This window comes from Euphorbia lathyris, chromosome 6, assembly GCF_963576675.1.
Source record: "Euphorbia lathyris chromosome 6, ddEupLath1.1, whole genome shotgun sequence".
Taxonomy (NCBI): Eukaryota; Viridiplantae; Streptophyta; class Magnoliopsida; order Malpighiales; family Euphorbiaceae; genus Euphorbia; species Euphorbia lathyris.
Window position 1 is genome coordinate 42,861,513 of NC_088915.1, and position 23,954 is coordinate 42,885,466.

At 40.9% G+C, this 23,954-nt stretch overlaps 1 non-coding gene across 1 annotated transcript; it reads left to right on the forward strand.

Moving 5' to 3' along the window:
• Nucleotides 1-7,236: 7,236 nt before the first annotated feature.
• On the forward strand, nt 7,237-7,343 carry LOC136234474 (small nucleolar RNA R71). The gene has a single exon (XR_010691356.1). It is a non-coding gene; the product is annotated as a small nucleolar RNA R71 (small nucleolar RNA).
• The last annotated feature ends 16,611 nt before the right edge of the window (nt 7,344-23,954 follow it).

A 23,954-nucleotide genomic window follows, 5' to 3' on the forward strand; every position in this document is an offset into this window, starting at 1 on the left:
GGTTTAAATTGTGTACTATCAAGTCTTCGCTAAATTCTCAACTATCCCGTTTTTATTGCCTTTTCAAAATTCATTATGGAGATAACATTTGGGTTAAGACTCAATGCCTTAGTTTAGTACTAACCTAAGCTTTGCACAAATTCCCTAATTTAAAAACCAAGACTAAAATTCCTTAATTAGATCATCCCCTTGTGTCGGCGTCTTTTATTTTTGATGACAAATAACGGAACTTTAATTAATTTCCGAAGGAGGGATAACGTGTCGGGAGAGATTTAAAAGAGTCAATAAAGTAGTTTAATTATTTTTTGGCTATTTATTAATTTTGTTTTTGTTAGTGCAAAACAAACTGAAAGTGCGGGGTTGCACGGCCCTCTGCGTTATTTAAAATGACGCCTGTTCCAAGGGCGTCGTAAAAAGAAATCAAAACAAAAACAAAAATAAAGGTAAGGAAGGAAAAGAAGACCCTTAGTGGTCAGGGGCCCTACGCGAGGCGTGCCCAGGGGGACGCCCCGCGTACGATGGCGTTTTTATCGCTTTTTGAGTCAGAGACTCAAATACGCGGGGCGCAGGAACAGGACGCCCCGCATGTTTGAGTTTCTGAACGTTTTTAAGTAGGAGAATGCAGGGTACGCGGGGCGTACCATGGGGTACGCCCTGCGTGGTGTTATTTTAAACAACAAAAACAACCACAATGAAAGCACAAAACACAACCGGAATTTAACGACATATATTTAGAAAGAAAGCAAAAAACATAAAACAACACAGAAAATACAAAAACAACATCAAAAGGGAATACATAAAGAAAACATAAAAAGAAAAATGGAAACTAAGGTTGTGGTGGAGGAGGGTTGCCATGGATGTTAAAGTAGGAGGTGAAGGAGTTGGTGAGGGCATCGAAGCGAGCATCGAGATGAACCTGATCCTCCCGTTGTTGTGCTTCGATGGAGTCGAAACAGGTGTTGAGGGTGGCGAATTGGGAGTCATAATGAACCCGGTCCCGGCGTTGGTTATCCTCCAAGATATCCAACCGAGCATAAAGAGCGTTGAAGTCGTGGAGGGGTGGAGGACTGAAATTGAGACCCATGCTTGAATCCGAGTCCCCTTCCGCATTGGAGTGAGCCGCCCCCGAAGTCTCGCCCAGGCCAGAAGTTGGACGCTTTAAGGATTTAAAGGCGTTTTTATCCAACGGTTGAGGCACAAGGCGCGGGAGGCGCTCAATGGCGTCGGAGCCGAGAGTGGAGAGGGCGAAGATGGTGACGAGGTGGCCGAACCCGAGCTTGGCCCGTTTCCGGATGGGTGTGGCATGGAGGTGAGCAGCCATGTGATAGGCAAGGTCATAGGTGAGCCCATTGGCACAACAGTAGAGGGCCAACAGTTCATGCTTGTTGACCTTAGAGGACTCGGACTTCCCCGAGAAGTAAAATGAGATGAAGCGGTGGAGAAGTTGGAGGATAGGGTCGCAGATGAGAGATGGGTGGAGGTTGGAGATATCATAGTCTTCGGACCCGGTGATGGAGGTCCAAAACTCATGAGCGACAACATCGTCGGGCCAACTGGATGAGCCCCCCTCCGCTTGGTAAGTGAAATGGTGTTGGAGCCATTGAGTGTCAATGGAGAAGGGGCGGTTGTGGAGGCAGAAGTTGAAGAGGGCGGCTCCGGGGACGTTGTTGGAGGTGAGGGTGGTGTAGAACTCAATGACCAAGGAGGGGTACACGTGGTATTCTTTACTGTAGATGTCGTACCACCCGAGGGCACGGAGACGAGCTTCGAAAGGCGTGCCGAGATCGTGTTGATCGAGCACGCTATGTTGGATATAGGGAAGCTCCATGACGGTGGCGGCACAAAGGTCTTCGTACCGGGTAGCCTCCTCCTCGGTGAGAAGGTGAAAAGGAGCCCGGTATAGGCGGGTGAGGGGGGGTGTGCTTTCCCGCTCGGGTGGTGGTTGTGATTGGTTTTGGGTGCGGCCGGTACGGGCACGAGTGGCTCGTGGGGGACGCATATCGGCGGTGTTCTTTCTCCTAACCATGGTGGAATGTGAGATAGAAAGAGTAGAAGATGAGTGTTTGAAGAGTTGGGGTAATGAGTGAGGAAGAAAAAGGAGGAAAGGAAGGGTGTATATATAGGAGGGAAGTGGGGATCCAAGCAAAACTCGGATCCCCAGGAGGGATACGCGCGGCGTGAAGCGGCCACGCCACGCGTATCCCACCTCTTGAGCGTAAATTACACAATAGGGGCGCGATACGCGGGGCGCACATGGGGGTACGCCACGCGTAGTGCACCTCCTGCCCTTTGGATGGAAGAAAAAGGCAGGTATGCGGGGTGTACAGGGGAGTACGCCGCGCGTAAAGACGAACTTGGAACAATCTTTTTCGGTTTTTTAGATGTATTTTGAATTTTTTTTTGGAGTTTTGATTTATGATGTTATTAATGAGGTGTTAATGTTTTTATGGTTTTTATATTTAATTAATGTTTTTGTGTGTTTTAATTTTGAAATTAAGAGGGTAGTTAATGCACAATTTATTATGGGGGGAGGTTAAGGATTTGAATTTGAAAAGGTAGAAGTTGATTGGAGAGGAGAAGAGGTGGAGTGGAGAAATGGGAAAGATTTTTGGGGAAGAGGAATGATGGGAAGTTATGAGGAAAAAGCTGCCATGGGGAGTTGTGATTCACAACTCCCCGAGGATACGCGCGGCGCGCCCCAGGGTACGCCCCGCGTGTCCTCTATGTGGCTCTTATTAAGCCGAATTAAGGAGAGTACGTGGGGCGCGCCTATAGGTACGCCCTGCGTAGTGTGCCCTTTTTGGTAGAAATAGGAGCAGACACACGATTACGCGGGGCGTAATGGTGTGTACGCCCCGCATGACTTCAAAAAATTTGGATAAAAATGGGATTTGTTTTTCCTTTAATTTTATGAAAATAAAAGGAGATATGATAAAATAAAATAAAAATGAAGAGCAAAAGATGGAAATGAAAATAAAATAACAACAATTCAAAGGAAAAACAAATAAAAGAGATAAAAAATAAGTTTATAATACATATAGACAAGTGGTTCGAGAAGTTCAAACCGATGCTACGTTTTGAGTCGAAGTAGCTCGACTTTCTTATACGGCGGCTCATTGCAAGACGTCCGCGTTGGAGCTTGACGGGTCCGAACTTCCCCTATTCATGAGTGTGATCGCTTGTCCGGATTCCCGATTCTTACCCCTCGGGTTCTACTCAGTGTTTGCCGGGAGGGTTCCTAGAGGCCTTTCCTGCTGTTGACGGTTCAGGTGGGCTACTTGGCGGCTAAGATCCCTGCAAAACACTTCGCTATCAGAAAGACAGGTTAATATGTCTTTCAACAAAGACGTGACCGATTGGTCGTGTACATTGTTGGAAGGTGGAGCGTTCCGATTACCGGGCGCGGCTTGTGATTGCCCAAGCCCGTTTTCCCGATATTCTTGCTCAAAGCCGGATGGGGGCCTCAACACGTTATTATTATTGCCATATGACAAGTTCGGGTGTTGGTACCGAGGCCTCCATCCGCCGTTATTATTATTGTGGTGGTGATAGGAGTTCGGATTAGGATTATACCTTGGATTTCCTCCTACGTAACTTACACTCTCGATGTCGTCGGCGAAAGGGCTACCGGCTTGGCAGTTGAGTCCGTCGTGGTCTCCACCACAGTGATTGCACATTAGGACCTGTGCACTTTTGTTGAGGCTTAGCTGGGCAATTAATGAGTCAAGTTTCTTATGCATCTCTACCATGGAGCTTTTCGGAGCCTCTTTCTCCACAGCAAACATTTGGTGTCGCGACGGGCCGGCAAGCCGATCCTCTTACCATTGCATGCTTTTCCTCGCGAGCTCATGAATGAGCTCGTAGGCCTCACTAGCTGACTTCCGAAATAGATCCCCACCTGCAGCGGAATCAACAGTCGCACGGTTAGTGGGGGTTAACCCGTGGTAAAAAATGCTTACCAAGTCGTGCCTCGGGATGTCATGGTGGGGGTAGTTTCGGAGCAACTTCCGGAACCTAGCCCAAGCTGCATGAAGGGCCTCGCATTCCAATTGCCTGAAGGACGTGATATCGGTCCGTAACTTGACTGTTTTGGATGGCGGAAAATAGTAGGAAAGGAACTCCTTTTCGAGCTCCTCCCATGACGTGATGGATCCCGCCTCCAATGAGTGTAGCCATTCCAACGCCTGTCCTGTCAATGAAAAAGGAAACAATTTTAGTCTCACAGCCTCAACGGGAACACCATTTTGCCGAGAGGTATCGACACACATAAGAAATTTATCCAAATGTTCGTTGGGGTTCTCATGGAGTTCCCCTCCGAATTGACCATATTGTTGTATCAGTTGGATCATGCCGGTTTTGATCTCGTATGTGTTGGCCGGGATCGTGGGAGCGACAATGCCATTACGATTTTGGGGACGATGCGGAGCAAGGATCTCCATCATCGAACGCGTATCATTGCCCCCGCGGATGTTGTTCACGTGTGGCCTTTGGTTTCCGTTGGGTTGGTTGACCTCGGCGTTGGGGTTTGCCATTCTTTCTCTACGTAACCTACAAAGAGTACGTTCAATTTCGAGATCAATAGGTACGAGAGGATCACTCTTAGATCTGGTGTGCATAAAGTAAAACAAGTATAAAAGAATTATCAACAAGAAAGAATAATGTTAGTAAAAGTATATATAAACAATTTATACAAAAAGAATGCTTAAACTAACAATGAAACGTTTTTGTCTAATATTGTAGGAGATTATAAATCCCCGGCAACGGCGCCTAGTGTAGAGCTTTTCTAATAACGACTAAATGTGTATTACGATGATTGTGCTATAACTATGGATATGATCTTTTAAATGTTCTAACTCCACTAGACACTACGACTGCTTAGGGGCAAGTGTACCCCGTCGTATCAAGTAATAATCCGGTTAAGACCGGGTATCGAATCCACGGGATTTATAATTACAAGTATTAGACGACTCGGTTTCGTATGTTATTTAAGCGGTGATTACTTTGGGGTAAAGTAAGACACAACTACACACTATCCCTAACTATTGGCGACACAGATTTATGTAGCTAAAACCCTATGAAGTAGGATGAATAACGATGAGTTATAACCACGATAAATAATGACTCTAAATGTATACGAATAATAGTTTACTCTTGCAAAGATGACTAAGTGTAGTAGGACCGACCCGTGAAGCGTTTAGACTACGTGATTCCTAGTGAAAGCGTGTCTAATGAGGGGGAATTAGAAACTAGGGCCCGTAAGTTCCGTGGCTTGTCAATTCCTACGGTTTCCGGTTTGTCACTTTCGGTAAGGCAACACCTATATAACTCCCTAAGGATAGCCCGAATGGCATCGGAAATCACGTTCTCCTACACAATAATCAATTACAAATATCAAAACAAGTAGCAAACACTAACACGTAAAGGGAAATAGAGATTATAAATCATGAAATTATAAATATGGAATGTATATAAACGGAATACAACCAAGCCTAGTACATAGGAAGAGTACAAGCTAATTAGCACGTAAAAAGGGGAGAATCCGCCCTTGAAACTAGCTAACCGGACTCAAAGCCGTCTCCTAGGTCGTGGAGGTGGAACTCTCGAGCTTGGTGACGAATGGTGGGGCGGAACTTCGATGGAATGCCGGAACAACCGAACAAGCTCTCGAGGTGGAGAGTTTAGCTACAAAAACTGAATCTATACTACAACAATAATCAAAACAAGTATAGTTTGCTCTCTAGTGTGTAATTTTTTTGGTCTTTTTTTCTTTGGAGTTCAAGAGCTTCCTATTTATAAACATCAAGCAAGGGCAATGTTGTAACTTCACAAAGCACAAGTATGGAGCAACATTATTTGGTGCAGAAATCCCATGATACGCCCCGCGTGAGGTGGTCTACGCCCCGCGTAAGTGCCCATTCCGTCAGAAATCTCCTGCATATGGACCAATTCCATGTCTTGTTGTCTCAAGCACGCCCTGCGTGGCTAAAGTACGCCCCGTGTGTTTGAGTCTCTGAAGTTTTATTGCTTGAATTGGAGCTTTTACGCCGTGCGTAGCTGAAGTACGCCCCGCGTAAAAGAGTCTCTGAGCTTTTATCATTGAAGAATTTGCCTGGTACTCCTCGCGTGTAGGATAATACGCCCCGCGTACGAAGAGTTGACTCAAGGAGACATTGCAGTCTGACTTTCAGGATTAGGCCAATTATTTCCGACATGTGTCATACGCCCCGTGTAGGGTGGCATACGCCCCGCGTATGCTGAGTCAATTCCACATGGCGTCTGCGGATAAGGCAATTATTGCTGACACCATGTTTCACGCCCCGCGTAAAGGATGATACGCCCCGCGTATTTGAGTAGGTTTTTGCTCCTTGCTCGTACCTGAAATACAAATCTTGCGAGCCGAGTTAGCTTGACGTTTTTATTTCCTAAACTAATCAAAAACATGGGAAATTAACTGAAAGTACGAATTTTATTTTTATTTCTTTATTTTATCAAAACACTTTATTTTTGTAATTAAACTTATTTATTTTATCCAAAATCAACCCGTAAATCACGCTAAAAGATAGGGGTAAAATACCCCTATCAATGCACTTGGGTTTCCAAATTTTTAATGGACGCCTGAGTTTGCTTCATAAATTGCATCATCATGGTCTTCAGGTCTGGTTCAATCTCCTCCTTAGGCTGAACAGGATGTTTGTATGGCTGCTGAGGTTGTCTTTGGTATTGACCTCCTTGTTGTTACTGGTATCTCGGTTGCTCTTGTTGATGTTGTTACTGGGTCCATCCAAAGTTCGGATGATTCTTTGTCGCAGGATTGTACATGTTTGAATAAGGATTTGGTGGATTTCTTTGATTGTAACCAGCATAGTCACATTGTTCTTGGTTGGCTTTTTCCTTGTTTCACCCTTGGACAGTTGATGTTGAAGTGGGGACCACCACAGAAGTCACATTCATCAGAGAATGGTGGTTCACTGTGAATGGACGAGACATTTATCTTGCTGATCCACTTCGTAAGCTGTTCTACCTGTGTTGTCACCTTTGAGAATGTATCAGAGTCTGGAGTCCTTTTTCCATCGCTTCTTACTGAGTGCCAGTTGTAACTCATGCTCTCTTTCAATGAGATCATATAGGGCTTGTGGTTCAAGATCCTTGAGGTTACCATTTGCAATAGATTCGATTTGAATTTTATATGTGTTGGTGACCCCATTGTAAAAGTTTTGAACTTGCATCCACATGGGAATGCCATGATTCGGTACCCTTCTCAACAGCTCCTTATAACGTTCCCAAGCCTCGGCTAAGGACTCATCTTCTTCCTACATGAAACGAGACACCTCATTTCTCAATTTGATAGCCTATCGTGGGGGGAATATTTCATTAGGAACACACTAGCCATTTCCTGCCAAGTAGCTATTGACCCGGGTTGAAGGTTCTTCAACCAAATTCTTGCCTTATCTTTCAAAGAGAAAGGGAACAGCTTTAACCTAATTACGTCATCAGCTACCCCCTATTCGTTCTGAAGGTGTTACACATGGTAACAAAATCTTGAATATGAGCATTTGGGTCTTCGTTTGGGTACCCACTAAACTAGACAACAGCTTGCAGCATTTGTATCATTGATGCCTTGACTTCGAACAGGCTGTTCCCCTTGTTAGGCATCACAATACATGATGAATGCCCTTCAGTGGTAGGTCTAGAATAATCTCTTATCCTCATGACTGGCAGATTGTTGTTTTCACCTTCACCTTCACGCATAGGTGGAGGATCTCCTCCACGACCAGCCATTCTTCTATATCTTTGTCTTTCTCTTTGTCTTGCTCGTCTAGCTGCCGCCTGATTCCTTCTACACGTTCTTTCTAGCTCAAGATCGATTGGAAAGGCCGACGCTCCAGCTCTACGTATAGACTGTAAGAAAAATCTGCTTTTGGCTACACTATTGAACAAACAGATAAAAAACACTTTGTTTTATAGAAATTTTCAGATAAAATTGTTGCTTTCAATCCCCGGCAACGATGCCAAAAACTTGTTGTCCTAAAAGTAGACTCTAGCAAGTGCACTAGAAACAAGTAATATTTTAGTAAGTAGAGTATCGTCTCCTCAGGGATTGATGAATAATTTTAACCCGAAAAACCTTATAGAACAGGGTGTTCGTAGTAACATAACTTCTTTCTTAGTTGGAAATGGTTTTGTAACACTTGGTTAGAAATCGCTACAGAGAAACAGATCTTCTAATAGTTTGTTTAGAAAATACCGATTTTTCACAATAAAAAGGTGGAACAGACTAAGCCACAGGTAAGAACAAAGAGCTATAGTATCACTTTGGTCTATTTATTCATGAATGCAATATGACACAGTCAAGGTCTCTACTTTAGGTTCACTTAAGTCAACTCTCATGTGTTCTTAAGATCCTAAGACTTACTACAACTTCAAACGTCCTTAAAGACGGTTCTTTCTTACATTAAACACAAAGCAACATTTCCTTTTAGAAAACCATTGATATAAAACCTTAATATTCCTATTTCAGGTTTCACATATTTAATGATAGATCCGTGAGAATGAAAGCAATCTCCCATCATTCATAAACACTAGATAACAAGTATAGAAGCATGCATTGAAGAGCATCATTAAATACCATATGCATAAACTACATTCATTCATAAAAAGATTAAGAGTACCTACAGCTCTAGCACTAACCTGGCTTAGCCCATTCAAGAGACTACTCACTCATGGCATCGAGTGAACAACTAGAAGATAAGTAGTAACTCTCCATTAATGGAGGTTGTTGGCTCCTTCAGAGAGTTTTTCCGCTTCCAAAGATGAAGCTTCTCTCTCCCAAAATTATCCCAAAAGTCAAGTGTGTCCTTTCCTCCACCTATTGTTCGCTATATAAAGGAGGAAAGGCTCCAAAATAAAATAATAGTAATTATTACAGAAAATAGATTGTTCCGCAAAAGGTGAAATTGTTCTTTCAATCAAAGGGTGTTGACTTTGGACACTTGAACACTCAAGGTCCGGATCTCTTTTCATCATGTTACTTTAGCTACTCCTGCTACCGCCTCCCTGTTTCCGCTGTCTTTCGCGTTTCTTCCTTTTATCCACCAGTCTGTCGGGTCTTAATCAGCTTTTCCTGCAAAACAGGCTACATAGCAGCTATTTCGTCCTTTCTTTTAGTTCTGCGCATAAAACCTCTTTTAGTCCTCATTTTATGCAATTCCAAGCCTTAATTGGCCCCATGTAAATCATAAATTGTATGTTTATTCAGATCAAATATGAGCTTATCACACATCTCTAACTAACCTCTGGTCTCTTACAATTAAGTTCGATACCTACAAGAAGAAGGCTGATCACACCATGAGGAAAAATTTAAGAGAAATGTCCAATATGATCAGTTCCCTCGATGCAGGAGGTCAGTTGACTGATGAGCAGAAGGTTCAAGCTGTTATTCGCTCGCTGCTAAACAATTGGGAGCATATGAAGATGCACCTAACTCATTCCACATCGGTTACAACCTTTGAGGATGTTAGTCGCCATCTCGAGCTGGAAGAGAACTGGTTAGCTACTGTTAGAGTTAACTTTGAAGCTAATTAAGTCAGTTCTCATCCCAAAGGGAATGTTCCTAACGCTCAAGGTCAGAAGCGTAAGCGTTTCTAATGCAAGGGGAAAGAGCAAGAGAAAGGGAAGAACAAAAAGAACAAGCGAAAAGTGAACATTACACGTGTGAAATGTTATAACTGTCAGCAAATAGGGCACTATGCGTTTGAATGCACTACGCCAAAACCCCCTTCAGACGACGGTTAAAAACCGTCATCCCGCGAGATATAAATCTATCACGGGGCTCGCTGCCATCTATTGCACCTTCAGACGACGGTTAGGTTCTGTCATTTGAAGATACTATACATGACATCAGCCTAGTTTCGCACTGTCATATGAATATTGTTACGTGATAGGGGTATTTTACCCCTATCTTTTAGCGTGATTTACAGGTTGATTTTGGATAAAATAAATAAGTTTAATTACAAAAATAAAGCGTTTTGATAAAATAAAGAAATAAAAATAAATTTCGTACTTTCAGTTAATTTTCCGTGTTTTTGATTAGTTTAGGAAATAAAAACGTCAAGCTAACTCGGCTCGCAAGATTTGTATTTCAGGTACGAGCAAGGAGCAAAAATCTACTCAAATACGCGGGGCGTCTCATCCTTTACACGGGGCGTGAAACATGGTGTCAGCAATAATTGCCTTATCCGCAGACGCCATGTGGAATTGACTCAGCATACGCGGGGCGTATGCCACCCTACGCGGGGCGTATGACACATGTCGGAAATAATTGGCCTAATCCTGAAAGTCAAACTGCACTGTGTCCTTGAGTCAACTCTTCGTACTCGAGGCGTATCACCATACACGCGAGGCGTACCAGGCAATTCCTCAATGATAAAAGCTCAGAGACTCATTTACGCGAGGCGTGCTTTAGCTACACACGGCGTAAAAGCTCCAATTCAAGCAATAAAACTTCAGAGACTCAAACACGTGGGGCGTACTTCAGCTACGTAGGGCGTGCTTGAGACAACAAGACATGGAATTGGTCCACATGCAGGAGATTTCTGACGGAATGGGCACTTACGTGGGGCGTAGACCACCTTACACGGGGCGTATCATGGGATTTCTGCACCAAATAATGTTGCTCCATACTTGTGCTTTGTGAAGTTACAACATTGCCCTTGCTTGATGTTTATAAATAGGAAGCTCCCGAACTCCATTTGATACCAACAAAATTACACACTAGAGAGCAAAAACTATACTCTTTTTTATTATTGTAATTTAGATTCAGATTTTGTAGTTAAACTCTCCCCCTCGAGAGCTGGTTCGGTTGTTCCGGCGTTCCATCGAAGTTCCGTTCCACCACTCGTCACCAAGCTCGAGAGTTCCACCTCCACGACCTAGGAGACAACTTTGAGTCCGGTTAGCTAGTTCCAAGGGCGGATTCTCCCTTTTTACCTACTAATTAGCTTGTACTCTTCCTATGTACTAGGCTTGGTTGTATTTCATCTATTCACTTTCCATATTTATAATTTATGATTCATAATCTCTATTTCCCTTTACGTGTTAATGTTTATTACTTGTTTTGATATTTGTAATTGATTATTGTGTAGGAGAACGCGATTTCCGCCGCCATTCGGGCTATCCTTAGGGAGTTATATAGGTGTTGCCTTACCGGAAGTGACAAACCGGAAACCGTAGGAATTGACAAGCCACGGAACTTACGGGCCCTAGTTTCTAATTCCCCCGCATTAGACACGCCTTGACTAGGAATCACGTAGTCTAAGTGCTTCACGGGTCGGTCCTACTACACTTAGTCATCTTTACAAGAGTAAATTATTATCCGTATACATTTAGAGTCGTTATTTATCGGGGTTATAAGTTATCGTTATTCATCCTACTTCATAGGGTTTTAGCTACATAAATCTGTGTCGCCAATAGTTAGGGATAGTGTGTAGTTGTGTCTTACTTTACCCTAAAGTAATCACCGCTTAAATAACATACGAAATCGAGTCGTCTAATATTTGTAATTATAAATCCCATGGATTCGATACCCGGTCTTAATCGGATTATTACTTGATACGACGGGGTACACTTGCCCCCAAGTAGTCGTAGTGTCTAGTGGAGTTAGAACATTTAAAAGATCACATCCATATTCATAGCACATTCACCGCAATACACATTTAGTCATTATCAGAAAAGCAAACACACTAGGCGCCACGCGCATCAAGTTTTTGGCGCCGTTGCCGGGGATTTATAATCTCCTACAATATTAGACAAAAACGTTTCATTGTTAGTTTAAGCATTCTTTTTGTATAAATTGTTTATATATACTTTTACTAACATTATTCTTTCTTGTTGATAATTCTTTTATACTTGTTTTACTTTATGCACACCCGATCTAAGAGTGATTCTCTCGTACCTATTGATCTCGAAATTGAACGTACTCTTTGCAGGTTACGTAGAGAAAGAATGGCAAACCCCAACGCCGAGGTCAACCAACCCAACGGAAACCAAAGGCCGCACGTGAACAACATCCGTGGGGGCAATGATACGCGTTCGATGATGGAGATCCTTGCTCCGCATCGTCCCTAAAATCGTAATGGCATTGTCGCCCCCACAATCCCGGCCAACACATACGAAATCAAGACCGGCATGATCTAACTGATACAACAATGTGGTCAATTCGGAGGGGAACTCCATGAGAACCCCAACGAACATTTGGATAAATTTCTTATGTGTGTCGATACCTCTCGGCAAAATGGTGTTCCCGTTGAGGCTGTGAGACTAAAATTGTTTCCTTTTTCATTGACAGGACAGGCGTTGGAATGGCTACACTCATTGGAGGCGGGATCCATCACGTCATGGGAGGAGCTCGAAAAGGAGTTCCTTTCCTACTATTTTCCGCCATCCAAAACAGTCAAGTTACGGACCGATATCACATCCTTCAGGAAGTTGGAATGCGAGGCCCTTCATGCAGCTTGGGCTAGGTTCTGGAAGTTGCTCCGAAACTGCCCCCACCATGACATCCCGAAGCACGACTTGGTAAGCACTTTTTACCACGGGTTAACCCCCACTAACCATGTGACTGTTGATTCCGCTGCAGGTGGGGATCTATTTTGGAAGTCAGCTAGTGAGGCCTATAAGCTCATTCATGAGCTCGTAAGGAAAAGCGTGCAATGGCAAGAGGATCGGCTTGCCGGCCCATCGCGACACCAAATGTTTGCTGTGGAGATAGAGGCTCCGAAAAGCTCCATAGCAAAGATGCATAAGAAACTTGACTCATTAATTGCCCAGCTAAGCCTCAACAAAAGTGCACAGGTCCTGATGTGCAATCACTGTGGTGGAGACCACGACGGACTCAATTGCCAAGCCGGTAGCCCTTTCGTCGGCAACATCGAGAGTGTAAGTTACGTAGGAGGAAATGTAAGATATAATCCTAATCCGAACTCCTATCACCACCACAGTAATAATAACGGCGGATGGAGGCCTCGGTACCAACACCCGAACTTGTCATATGGCAATAATAATAACGTGTTGAGGCCCCCATCCGGCTTTGAGCAAGAATATCGGGAAAACGGGCTCGGGCAATCACAAAACCGTGCTCGGTAATCGGAACGCTCCACCTTCCAACAATGTACACGACCAATCGGTCACGTCTTTGTTGAAAGACATATTAACCCGTCTTTCCGATAGCGAAGTGTTTTGCAGGGATCTTAGCCGCCAAGTAGCCCACCTGAACCGTCAACAACAGGAAAGGACTCTAGGAACCCTCCCGGGGAACACTGAGCAGAACCCGCGGGGTAAGAATCGGGAATCCGGACAAGCGATAACACTCATGAATAGGGGAAGTTCGGACCCGTCAAGCTCCAACGCGGACGTCTTGCAATGAGCCGCCATATAAGAAAGTCGAGCTACTTCGACTCAAAACGTAGCATCGGTTTGATGCTCTCAAACCCTGTATATATCTATTCAATTTTTTTCTTGCTTTCTTCACAGCCACGGAAAGCCAAATCCCAATTATAATCCAACATGTTACGCGGGGCGTCTCTTTATGCACGCCCCGCGTCTTTGTGCCTCTGATCCAAAATAATGCAAGGGGCACCTTTCACGCAGGGCGTACCCCCTATTACGCTCCACGTATGGGTACCTTTTCGTGGTTCCCAAGTTCAGAAACTCCAACACGCGAGGCGCCCTGTTCCTGTGCCTCGCGTATTTGAGTCTCTGACTCAAAAAGAGATAAAAACGCCACCCTACGCGGGGCGCCCCCTGGGCACGCCTCGCGTAGGGCCCTTGACCACTAAGGGTCTTCTTTTCCTACCTTACCTTTATTTTTGTTTTTGTTTTAACTTCTTTTTACGACGCCCTTGGAACAGGCGTCATTTTAAATAACGCGGAGGGACGTGCAACCCCGCACTTAACGTTTGTTTTGCACTACCAAAAACAAAAATAATAAAAAAAATTTATAACCAACAAAATAATTAAACTACTTTATTGACTCTTTTAAATTTTTCCCAACACGCTATCCCTCCTTCGGAAATTAATTAAAGTTCTGTTATTTGTCATCAAAAATAAAAGACGTCGACACATGGGGATGATCTAATTAAGGAATTTTAGTCTTGGTTTTGAAATTAGGGAATTTGTGCAAAGCTTAGGTTAGTACGAAACTAAGGCATTGAGTCTTAACCCGAATGTTATCTCCATAATGAACTTTGAAAAGGCAATAAAAACGGGATAGTTGAGAATTTAGCGAAGACTTGATAGTACACAATTTAAACCCGAATCTTTGTGAGGTATTTTTGAGCCTAAAGGAGTTCGTACGAGAACTCTAATTCTTTCACAATTTTTCGAGAGCTTTGACTTCACTCGACTCATAGAATTTGCATCCAATACCGGGTTAAGTACACTTATTTTTGGTAAAAAGGCAATAGATGATAAACCGAACCCACTTAGGTTAATTTTTCTTAATTTATTTTTTCTCGTTTTCATTAAACATTAGGAAACCCCTTCGAGCCTATTAACCAACTTTTTTTGTTAATACCCTTTTAACATTTAACCCTTTTTCCTCTTGTTCGAATACCGACAAAATCAATTTGCACCCAAATCACTCGGAAAAAGTCACGGCCTTAACAAACAAGCAGCATAAGCCTTCAAAATATTGTTTTTGTGCCTCTATCAAAACAAAGGATACGATAAAAATAAAAAGGCATTCTCAAGCTCCACCGAGCAATTTTGAAGTATGTTTTGTAAAATTCGCCAAGGCCGAAATAAACAAAAACACGGTGCAATCACAAAACGGTATTTTTGAACTCGAGTTTCTTTAAACTAACCACTAAAGAGGCCACCGACATTGCAACCCCCCTCCGGGTTCATTTTTAATATTGCCTAACCATATTTTAGGAGGAAAAACCCGGATGAAAATGCAAATTCAACATGATCTCGAGTAAGTGCAAAGAAGAGTGCTAAAACACCGACCCACCTAAAATTGAGCGTAAGAGCGAAATCCCTTGGTGAGGTACTATCGGGTTCTCAAAAAATAATCAACCCCCGTTAATATTGCCTATTAATCTTGATCATGGAGGTTTCAAACAAGTTTTGTACTCAATTGTTTGCGTAGGTACTTACCGAAACCTTTGCATAAAACCAGAACTTTGAAATCACGCACTTGGCAAAACCAACCTTCGGTTTGTTTCTTAATTTTCTCAATCCCTTGTCTTTCGATTTCTTTTACTTGAGGACAAGTAAAACTTTAAAGTCCGAGGAGGTTTGATAGGGGTATTTTACCCCTATCTTTTAGCGTGATTTACGGGTTGATTTTGGATAAAATAAATAAGTTTAATTACAAAAATAAAGCGTTTTGATAAGATAAAGAAATAAAAATAAATTTCGTACTTTCAGTTAATTTTCCGTGTTTTTGATTAGTTTAGGAAATAAAACGTCAAGCTAACTCGGCTCGTAAGATTTGTATTTCAGGTACGAGCAAGGAGCAAAAATCTACTCAAATACGCGGGGCGTCTCATCCTTTACGCGGGGCGTGAAACATGGTGTCAGTAATAATTGCCTTATCCGCAGACGCCATGTGGAATTGACTCAGCATACGCAGGGCGTATGCCACCCGACGCGGGGAGTATGACACATGTCGAAAATAATTGGCCTAATCCTGAAAGTCAAACTGCACTGTCTCCTTGAGTCAACTCTTCGTACGCGAGGCGTATCACCATACACGCGAGGCGTACCAGGCAATTCCTCAATGATAAAAGCTTAGAGACTCATTTACGCGTGGCGTGCTTCAGCTACGCACGGTGTAAAAGCTCCAATTCAAGCAATAAAACTTCAGAGACTCAAACACGCGGGGCGTACTTCAGCTACGCAGGGCGTGCTTGAGACAACAAGACATGGAATTGGTCCACATGCAGGAGATTTCTGACGGAATGGGCACTTACACGGGGCGTAGACCACCTTACGTCGGGCGTATCATGGGATTTCTGCACCAAATAATGTTGCTCCATACTTGTGCTTTGTGAAGTTACAACATTGCCCTTGCTTGATGTTTATAAATAGGAAGCTCTTGAACTCCATTTGATACCAACAAAATTACACACTATAGAGCAAAAACTATACTCTTTTTTATTATTGTAATTTAGATTCAGATTTTGTAGTTAAACTCTCCCCCTCGAGAGCTTGTTCGGTTGTTCCGGCGTTCCATCGAAGTTCCGTTCCACCACTCGTCACCAAGCTCGAGAGTTCCACCTCCACGACCTAGGAGATGGCTTTGAGTCCGGTTAGCTAGTTCCAAGGGCGGATTCTCCCTTTTTACCTGCTAATTAGCTTGTACTCTTCCTATATACTAGGCTTGGTTGTATTTCATCTATTCACTTTCCATATTTATAATTTATGATTCATAATCTCTATTTCCCTTTACATGTTAATGTTTATTACTTGTTTTGATATTTGTAATTGATTATTGTGTAGGAGAACGCGATTTCCGCCGCCATTCGGGCTATCCTTAGGGAGTTATATAGGTGTTGCCTTACCGAAAGTGACAAACCGGAAACCGTAGGAATTGACAAGCCACGGAACTTACGGGCCCTAGTTTCTAATTCCCTCGCATTAGACACGCCTTGACTAGGAATCACGTAGTCTAAGTGCTTCACGGGTCGGTCCTACTACACTTAGTCATCTTTACAAGAGTAAATTATTATCCGTATACATTTAGAGTCGTTATTTATCGGGGTTATAACTTATCGTTATTCATCCTACTTCATAGGGTTTTAGCTACATAAATCTGTGTCGCCAATAGTTAGGGATAGTGTGTAGTTGTGTCTTACTTTACCCCAAAGTAATCACCGCTTAAATAACATACGAAATCGAGTCGTCTAATATTTGTAATTATAAATCCCGTGGATTCGATACCCGGTCTTAACCGGATTATTACTTGATACGACGGGGTACACTTGCCCCCAAGTAGTCGTAGTGTCTAGTGGAGTTAGAACATTTAAAAGATCACATCCATATTCATAGCACATTCACCGCAATACACATTTAGTCATTATCAGAAAAGCAAACACACTAGGCGCCACACGCATCATTACGATGCATCTTTTTATTTATTAACGTTACCTTTAATATCATCATATGACATACTAATAATTAAAAATATCAAGTAGCTACATGGGAAATTGGCATATTGGTATTCACATTGACAGTTTTTATAATAATTTCTGTCATAGTAACTTGTATCAGATGGCATAGGTCTTAATCAATCATGTCAATAGATTTATTTTAGATGACAGATTCTTTTATTTTAATGTCTTTTTATTGTTGTTTAGATGATATTTTTTTAACCGTAAATGTCACTCCTTGCCTTCTTCTTCGAATGAATCTGGAAATGAACAATAATCAAATGAACAAGAATTTCTGTATATTAATGATTTTAATTTTATTGGAGACTAATGCTCATAATCTGTTTACATTTGAACTACACAAATTTCTAAATGTAGTAAGGTAAAAACAATAAGCAATGTACATCTCCAAATCTGTCAATATGTCAATCTTTCAAGAGTCGTGGTGGTGTCAATATGTCAAACTAGAAAGTTCTTTTTATAGTTATTGGTATTGGAATTCTAGTTATCTGAATAATGGGTCTAGGAGTGGCGACTCCCAATATGATCATTATATGTATGATACTAAGTATCGTTGGAATAATTACATCAATAGTTGCATTGACCGTTATCTTCGCTCTCAAATCAGTTCTATTTTAAGTGGTAGTAACAATTATAGCGAAAGTTACATTTATAGTTACGTTTGTGGTGAAAGCGAAAATAGTAGTGAAAACGAGAGTGTCGTCTAAGAACTAGCATGAATGGTAGCGATTTAGCTATAAGAGAAAGTTCTAATGATCTCGATATTATTTTAATGTCTTTTAATTGTTGTTTAGATGATATTTTTTTAACCGTAAATGTCACTCATTGCCTTCTTCTTCGAATGAATCTGGAAATGAACAATAATCAAATGAACAAGAATTTCTGTATATCAATGATTTTAATTTTATTGGAGACTAATGCTCATAATGTGTTTACATTTGAACTACACAAATTTCTGAATGTAGTAAGGTAAAAACAATAAGCAATGTACATCTCCAAATCTGTCAATATGTCAATCTTTCAAGAGTCGTGGTGGTGTTGATTGGAAGCCAAATCCAACTTGATCTACAGCATATCTAAGTCATCATTTCCTAGAATCCCCAAAGTCTTGATATCTGCAAAACCAATTGATGATGCTCATTAATTACGTACCGTATACAGATAGACCTAATTAATCTCGTTTTACCCTTTCTCCATTCTGAGACCCTTCACTTACCCACCCACATTATAAATATGAAACGTTTAACAATTCTCAAGAGTCACCTAGGGCAACCTAACACTATACTTACTCTAGTTATATCGAGCATGGATAGACTTATAAAGAACCTCTATCGTAATGTTGAGTTTCAGATTGCCCTACTCCGATATGAGGCACCTAGGTGGCTTGTCAATATATATGCAGGTCCTGATCGTCGGCAATGGACTGTCGTGATGAAGGGCCCTCCAAACACCCCTTACAAAGGAGGAGTATTCATAGTCCACATGGACTTCTCTGTCGATTTCCCCTCCACACCGCCAGTTGTAAGAACATGCGTAAACTTGTTAACACACATAAATCAGTTCATATATATGCAAATACACTCATGACATTACTATTGTTCGCATGTCATATTCAGGACCAAAATTTATCATCCTAATATCGGTCCCTTGGGGCATGTTTCTATGCCCCAGCTACTTGATCGCCCTACCCATAGTATTGCCACGGTAAGAGGATGCTATAAATCTATGCATTTAGGGTCTAATTTATCTATTCATGTCTGGGGTCTAGTTTATCTACTCATGTTTGGGGTCTAATTTAATTTATCTATGCATTTTATAGCTGGTAGAGCCCTTCATTGAGGGGCCATTTCCTGGCCGAGAGCGAATTGCTGAACGATACATCAACAACATGGCAGGTTATGTAGCAACTGCCAGGAGATGGACTGAAGAGCATGCATGGGATATATGATGTGCAAATAGCAAGCAAGGGGGGCATTATGATGTGACGTGTGAATAGCGTACAAGGGGGGAGGGCGTGATGTGCGAATAGCAAGGAGATTTGGATGTTGGACAACCATTGAGTTAGATGGTGTGGACTACTAGATGGCCATAGAGCCAATCTTGAAGAACAGAATGATTACTGATTACAAATGTACTTGGTAATCAATCTGATCTTCAATGTTGGCTCCATGCCCCTCCAGTATTCGACGCCATTTAACTCTAATGGTTCCCCATCATCCAGATATCCTTGGTTACCATCTGCACATTCTTGAAGAAATGAGATTTGGATGCCAAAGAAACACTGAGCTAGATGGTGTGGACTACTGGATGGGCATAGAGCCATTCTTGAAGAACAGAATGATTACTGATTACAAATCTACTTGGTAATCAATCTGATCTTCAATGTTGGCTCCATGCCCCTCCAATATTCTACCCCCTGTATGCTATTTGCACGTCACATCATAATGCCCCCCCTTGCATGCTATCCTTTTTTGATAGGCAATACAAAGTAGACAACTTATTCAAGTAGACATATATATGTATATTTAAGTGACGCATAACATGCTATAACAAGTAGTCAACTTATTCGTTTATGTCTATTAAATTGAATCAGTTCTACTTCCTAACATATGTATATTCAAGTAACACATAACATGCTAAATTGATATGAAACATATGTCTATTCCTGAATCAATTCTACTTCCTAAACAGAACATAAAATAGGCCAATACGCTTCATACATAGACACATAACACATAACATGCTAAATTGACATGAAACATATGTCTCATCAACATAACATATGTTAAAATAGAAAGAAATCAGGCAAGTTCATTATTTTTAGCTTTAAGAGTATGCCTGATCAGCTACATTCCTAAACAGAATATCAAGTAGACAACTTATTCGTGCATGTCTATTCTTTACTTATTCATAACATTTTGAGCTTTAAGAGTATGCCTAACATGCTATAACAAGCTTAATTAGTCATAAACTTGTGTTGTTAGAATCACTATGTACCTGCCTAAAGCCACCACTATGTACCTGCCACTTGGATTGTACAGTTCATGATGAAGTTAGCATGGTGATGAAGTATATGATACTGTCACCACAAGCTTAGTCATAAACTTGTGTTGTTAGAATCATACGACTTCATCACCATGTTAAATACTTTTCCATAAGCATAACAAGCCAAGTGACATGATCCATAGTAATGGAGATTTAGGTTGACCATATGATTATGCTTCACAAACCATATGTTGTAGGCATGAACATTATTTCACTCAATGAACATTCATAGCATAAGAGTATGGCCAATCACAACAACATCATACATGTAACTAATCAGTTATATGCCCAAATGAACATTCGTACACATACTCAATCAGTCTAGCTTCCTAAACAGAACATCAAACAAGCCATGTTTCATAGACTTACACATATCAATCACTTCTAGCAGTATAACTAATAGGTGTAAGAGTATTACCAATCACAAAGAACATTCAAAGCTTTAGAGTATGTGTAATCAGCCATATGCGTAATGATCATTCATACATAAACTCTATGAACCTAGCTTCCTAAACAGTTATATCTAACCAATCAGTTCATACCAATCATTTCATTATCACCCACAACATCATACATATATGTAATCGTTCAGTTCAAAACCACATAACAATATATATATACTCAAAATCAGGCTAGTTTCCTAAATCAATGAGTTCTATGTTCCTAAACAGTACATCAAACATACTCAATCACTTCTAGTTTCCTAAGCAGAACATCAAGCATGAACAAGCCAACATGCTTCATATACATACACATACTCATTCAAATAACAAGCCAATGATATATTGGAAACCTATCTCAGCAGCACCACCCACAACAACATCATGCAACTGATAGCTCCCATTTATATAGTGTTTTTAGGATTAATTTAGATTGTTTTTATTAGCTTCTAGTTAAGTTTTTGTATTAATTTGTTAGTTTTTAGTTAAATTTAGTATTTTCCTTTATTTATGGCATTTTCGGTGTTTTCAGGGATTTTCAGGGACCTTTCGTGCATTTCCGAACCAGACCCAAGCCTATTGGAGCATTTCCGTATCATTCAAGGACCATCAGAGCACTTTTGGGATTCGTCAGGGACCATTAGAGCACTTTTCGGAAGCCCATGGACCTAAATAGATAAAAGTCGGAGCCACAGTTCCTCAAATAGGACCTGTCTCGGCGAGACATCACCTGTCTCGTCGAGACAGGCCCTCATCTCGTCGAGACAGGCCTTGTCTCGACGAGACGAGGCGGGGGAAGGCGCGCATGTGCCTTCCCCTTTGCTGAAATTCGCGGATCAGGGCCCTAAAAGCCCATTTAACACTTTGTAAATGCCATTTTTACCCCTGAGGCATTAGGGTTTCCTTCCTAACTCTATAAATAGGGAGCTAATCCTAATTTTTCAGGGGGGATTAGCCATTCAATAAATTGGAGAGCCGCTAGGGCTTTCTCTCCTCCACAATGTAGATTTAGCTTTTATTTCAGTTTTATTTTCATGTTTCTAGATTCGGTTTATTTCAGTTTTTATTTTCTTTTTTCAAGAACGATTGATGGGAGAAGCTCCGCATCTTCTATTTTTATAATTGGAATCGGCAAAACGGGTTTTGGATTTCTATCTCTTTCCCTTTCATCTTTTGCGATTATATTCAATTGAAGCTTTTTCCATTGTTCCTATTTTCCTATTGTTATGATTGGTTTGTCTATGAACTGATCTCCATCCAATTTGGGATGGGGATGAAATTGATTGTATGAATATGTATGATTAGGGATCTAGGACCTTTGATTGATTAGTTTATGCATGCTTAATGCCTAGAAATTGTTAGGAACATGATTTATGCTAGAATGAACATTGATAATGATCAACTAGCCTGTTTATGTATATAATGTGCTTAATGCCTGTGACACTGACATTAAATAGGATTATAGATAGATGAGAACCTGACCATGGAATCGTCTATACCGAAATTGTGTAAATCTAACTTCGCTAGAGACCACTAGGAATGAGGCTTTGTGGCTGGGCTACGGCTTTAGCCTTAGTTGTCAATAAGCCTAATGCTTTGCATGACCTAGGGTATATGCCTAATCAAGCCGTCACCCGAATGCATGTGAATAGGTTAGACAAATCCCGTACAAATTTGTCTTTCACTTAGGACAATTACCTTCAATCATTGGTAAAACATAAATCTGAACTCCCTAAACCCATACATAGGATTTAATCAAAGGATTCCTCAACCTATATTGTGCCATCCGTCAATTCACCTTCTACCCTGTCAATTGTTCACTTTATTTTGTTATCTTTATTGCTTTCAATTAGTTAATTAGTTATCAAAAACCCAACTTTTATCCAACCCTCTAAACAATTAGATCATTCTAGGTAGATTTGCTAGTTATAACGAATAGTCTTTGTGGTTCGATCTCGTGCTTAGCACAATCTTACTTGTTGCGATAGGATACACTTGTCCTATTAAATGCTATATACTTTACGAGCATCAAGTTTTTGGCGCCATTGCCGGGGACTATTTTGATTATAATTAGATTAAATTTGCTTGGAACTATTTTATTTATAATTAGATTATATTTCGAAATACCCGACAACAACACCATCAAGTTTTTGGCGTCGTTACCGGGGACTATTTTGTTTATAACTAGATTTAATTTTCGAAATACCCGACAACACCACCATCAAGTTTTTGGCGCCGTTGCCGGGGACTATTTTGATTATAATTAGATTAAATTTGCTTGGAACTATTTTATTTATAATTAGATTATATTTCGAAATACCCGACAACAACACCACCAAGCGTTGCCGGGGACTATTTCGTTTATAATCTGTGTAAATTGAATAGGTTGAAACAATTGTTTAGATTTGTATATAAAAATTTAAAAAATAATAATAATAATATTTTTTTTGGGTTTTTCGTATCGTCTCGTCGAGACACCTGGCTGTCTCGACGAGACACATAAAAAAAAAATTCCCAAAAAAAAAAAAATTCTGTCTCGTCTCGGCGAGACACTGTTCATCTCGCCGAGACGGACACGGAAAAAAAAATTTTTTAAAAAAAATTAAAAAAAAATTAAAATTTTTTTTTAAACGTTTTTTCTTTTTCTTTTATGTTGTTTTTTCTATTCTTATGTTTGTTTTCTTTTTTTTTTTACTATTGGCAGAACCCTCTAATCGGAATACTCACCGACGCCGGATTAATTTTCAGGACTGCAGCTTGGAATTGAAAATTTAGCATCGGAAAGTCGGGGTTGGATTGACAAGCCACCCCTGAGGGAGTTTTTCTATCCTATTTCTTTTCTGCACTTTATGTTTTACTTTTATGTAATGATGGAAGTAAATACATGTTGTAAGTGTGAGGAGGAGATACTAGGATATGATGATTTTTGATTCTGCCATTTGCATGTTTTTAATTTCTTTTTGTTTTTATATTAGGTTGCATGTTTTTGTTTTAATTTTAGGATTTAATGCCTTTTGTTTTCGTTTGCTTTTTAATTCTAGGAATAAAAAGAATCCTAGGCAGTTGAATTTGATACATTTAGCTAACCCGACAATACAGTTGACAATGCGCTTAAAAATTTGCATATTCTAAATGAAATTTATGCATGCGAAAAATCTTGAACAACGTTTGAGTCTCCAAAGAGTATTATTTGCCTAAAATTGACATGGAACGGAACGTTAGTTGAGGCTAGGATTGATACAAATAACCCTTTAATTGTGAGTTAGAGCCATAAAGATCAATATTTTAGACTCATGAT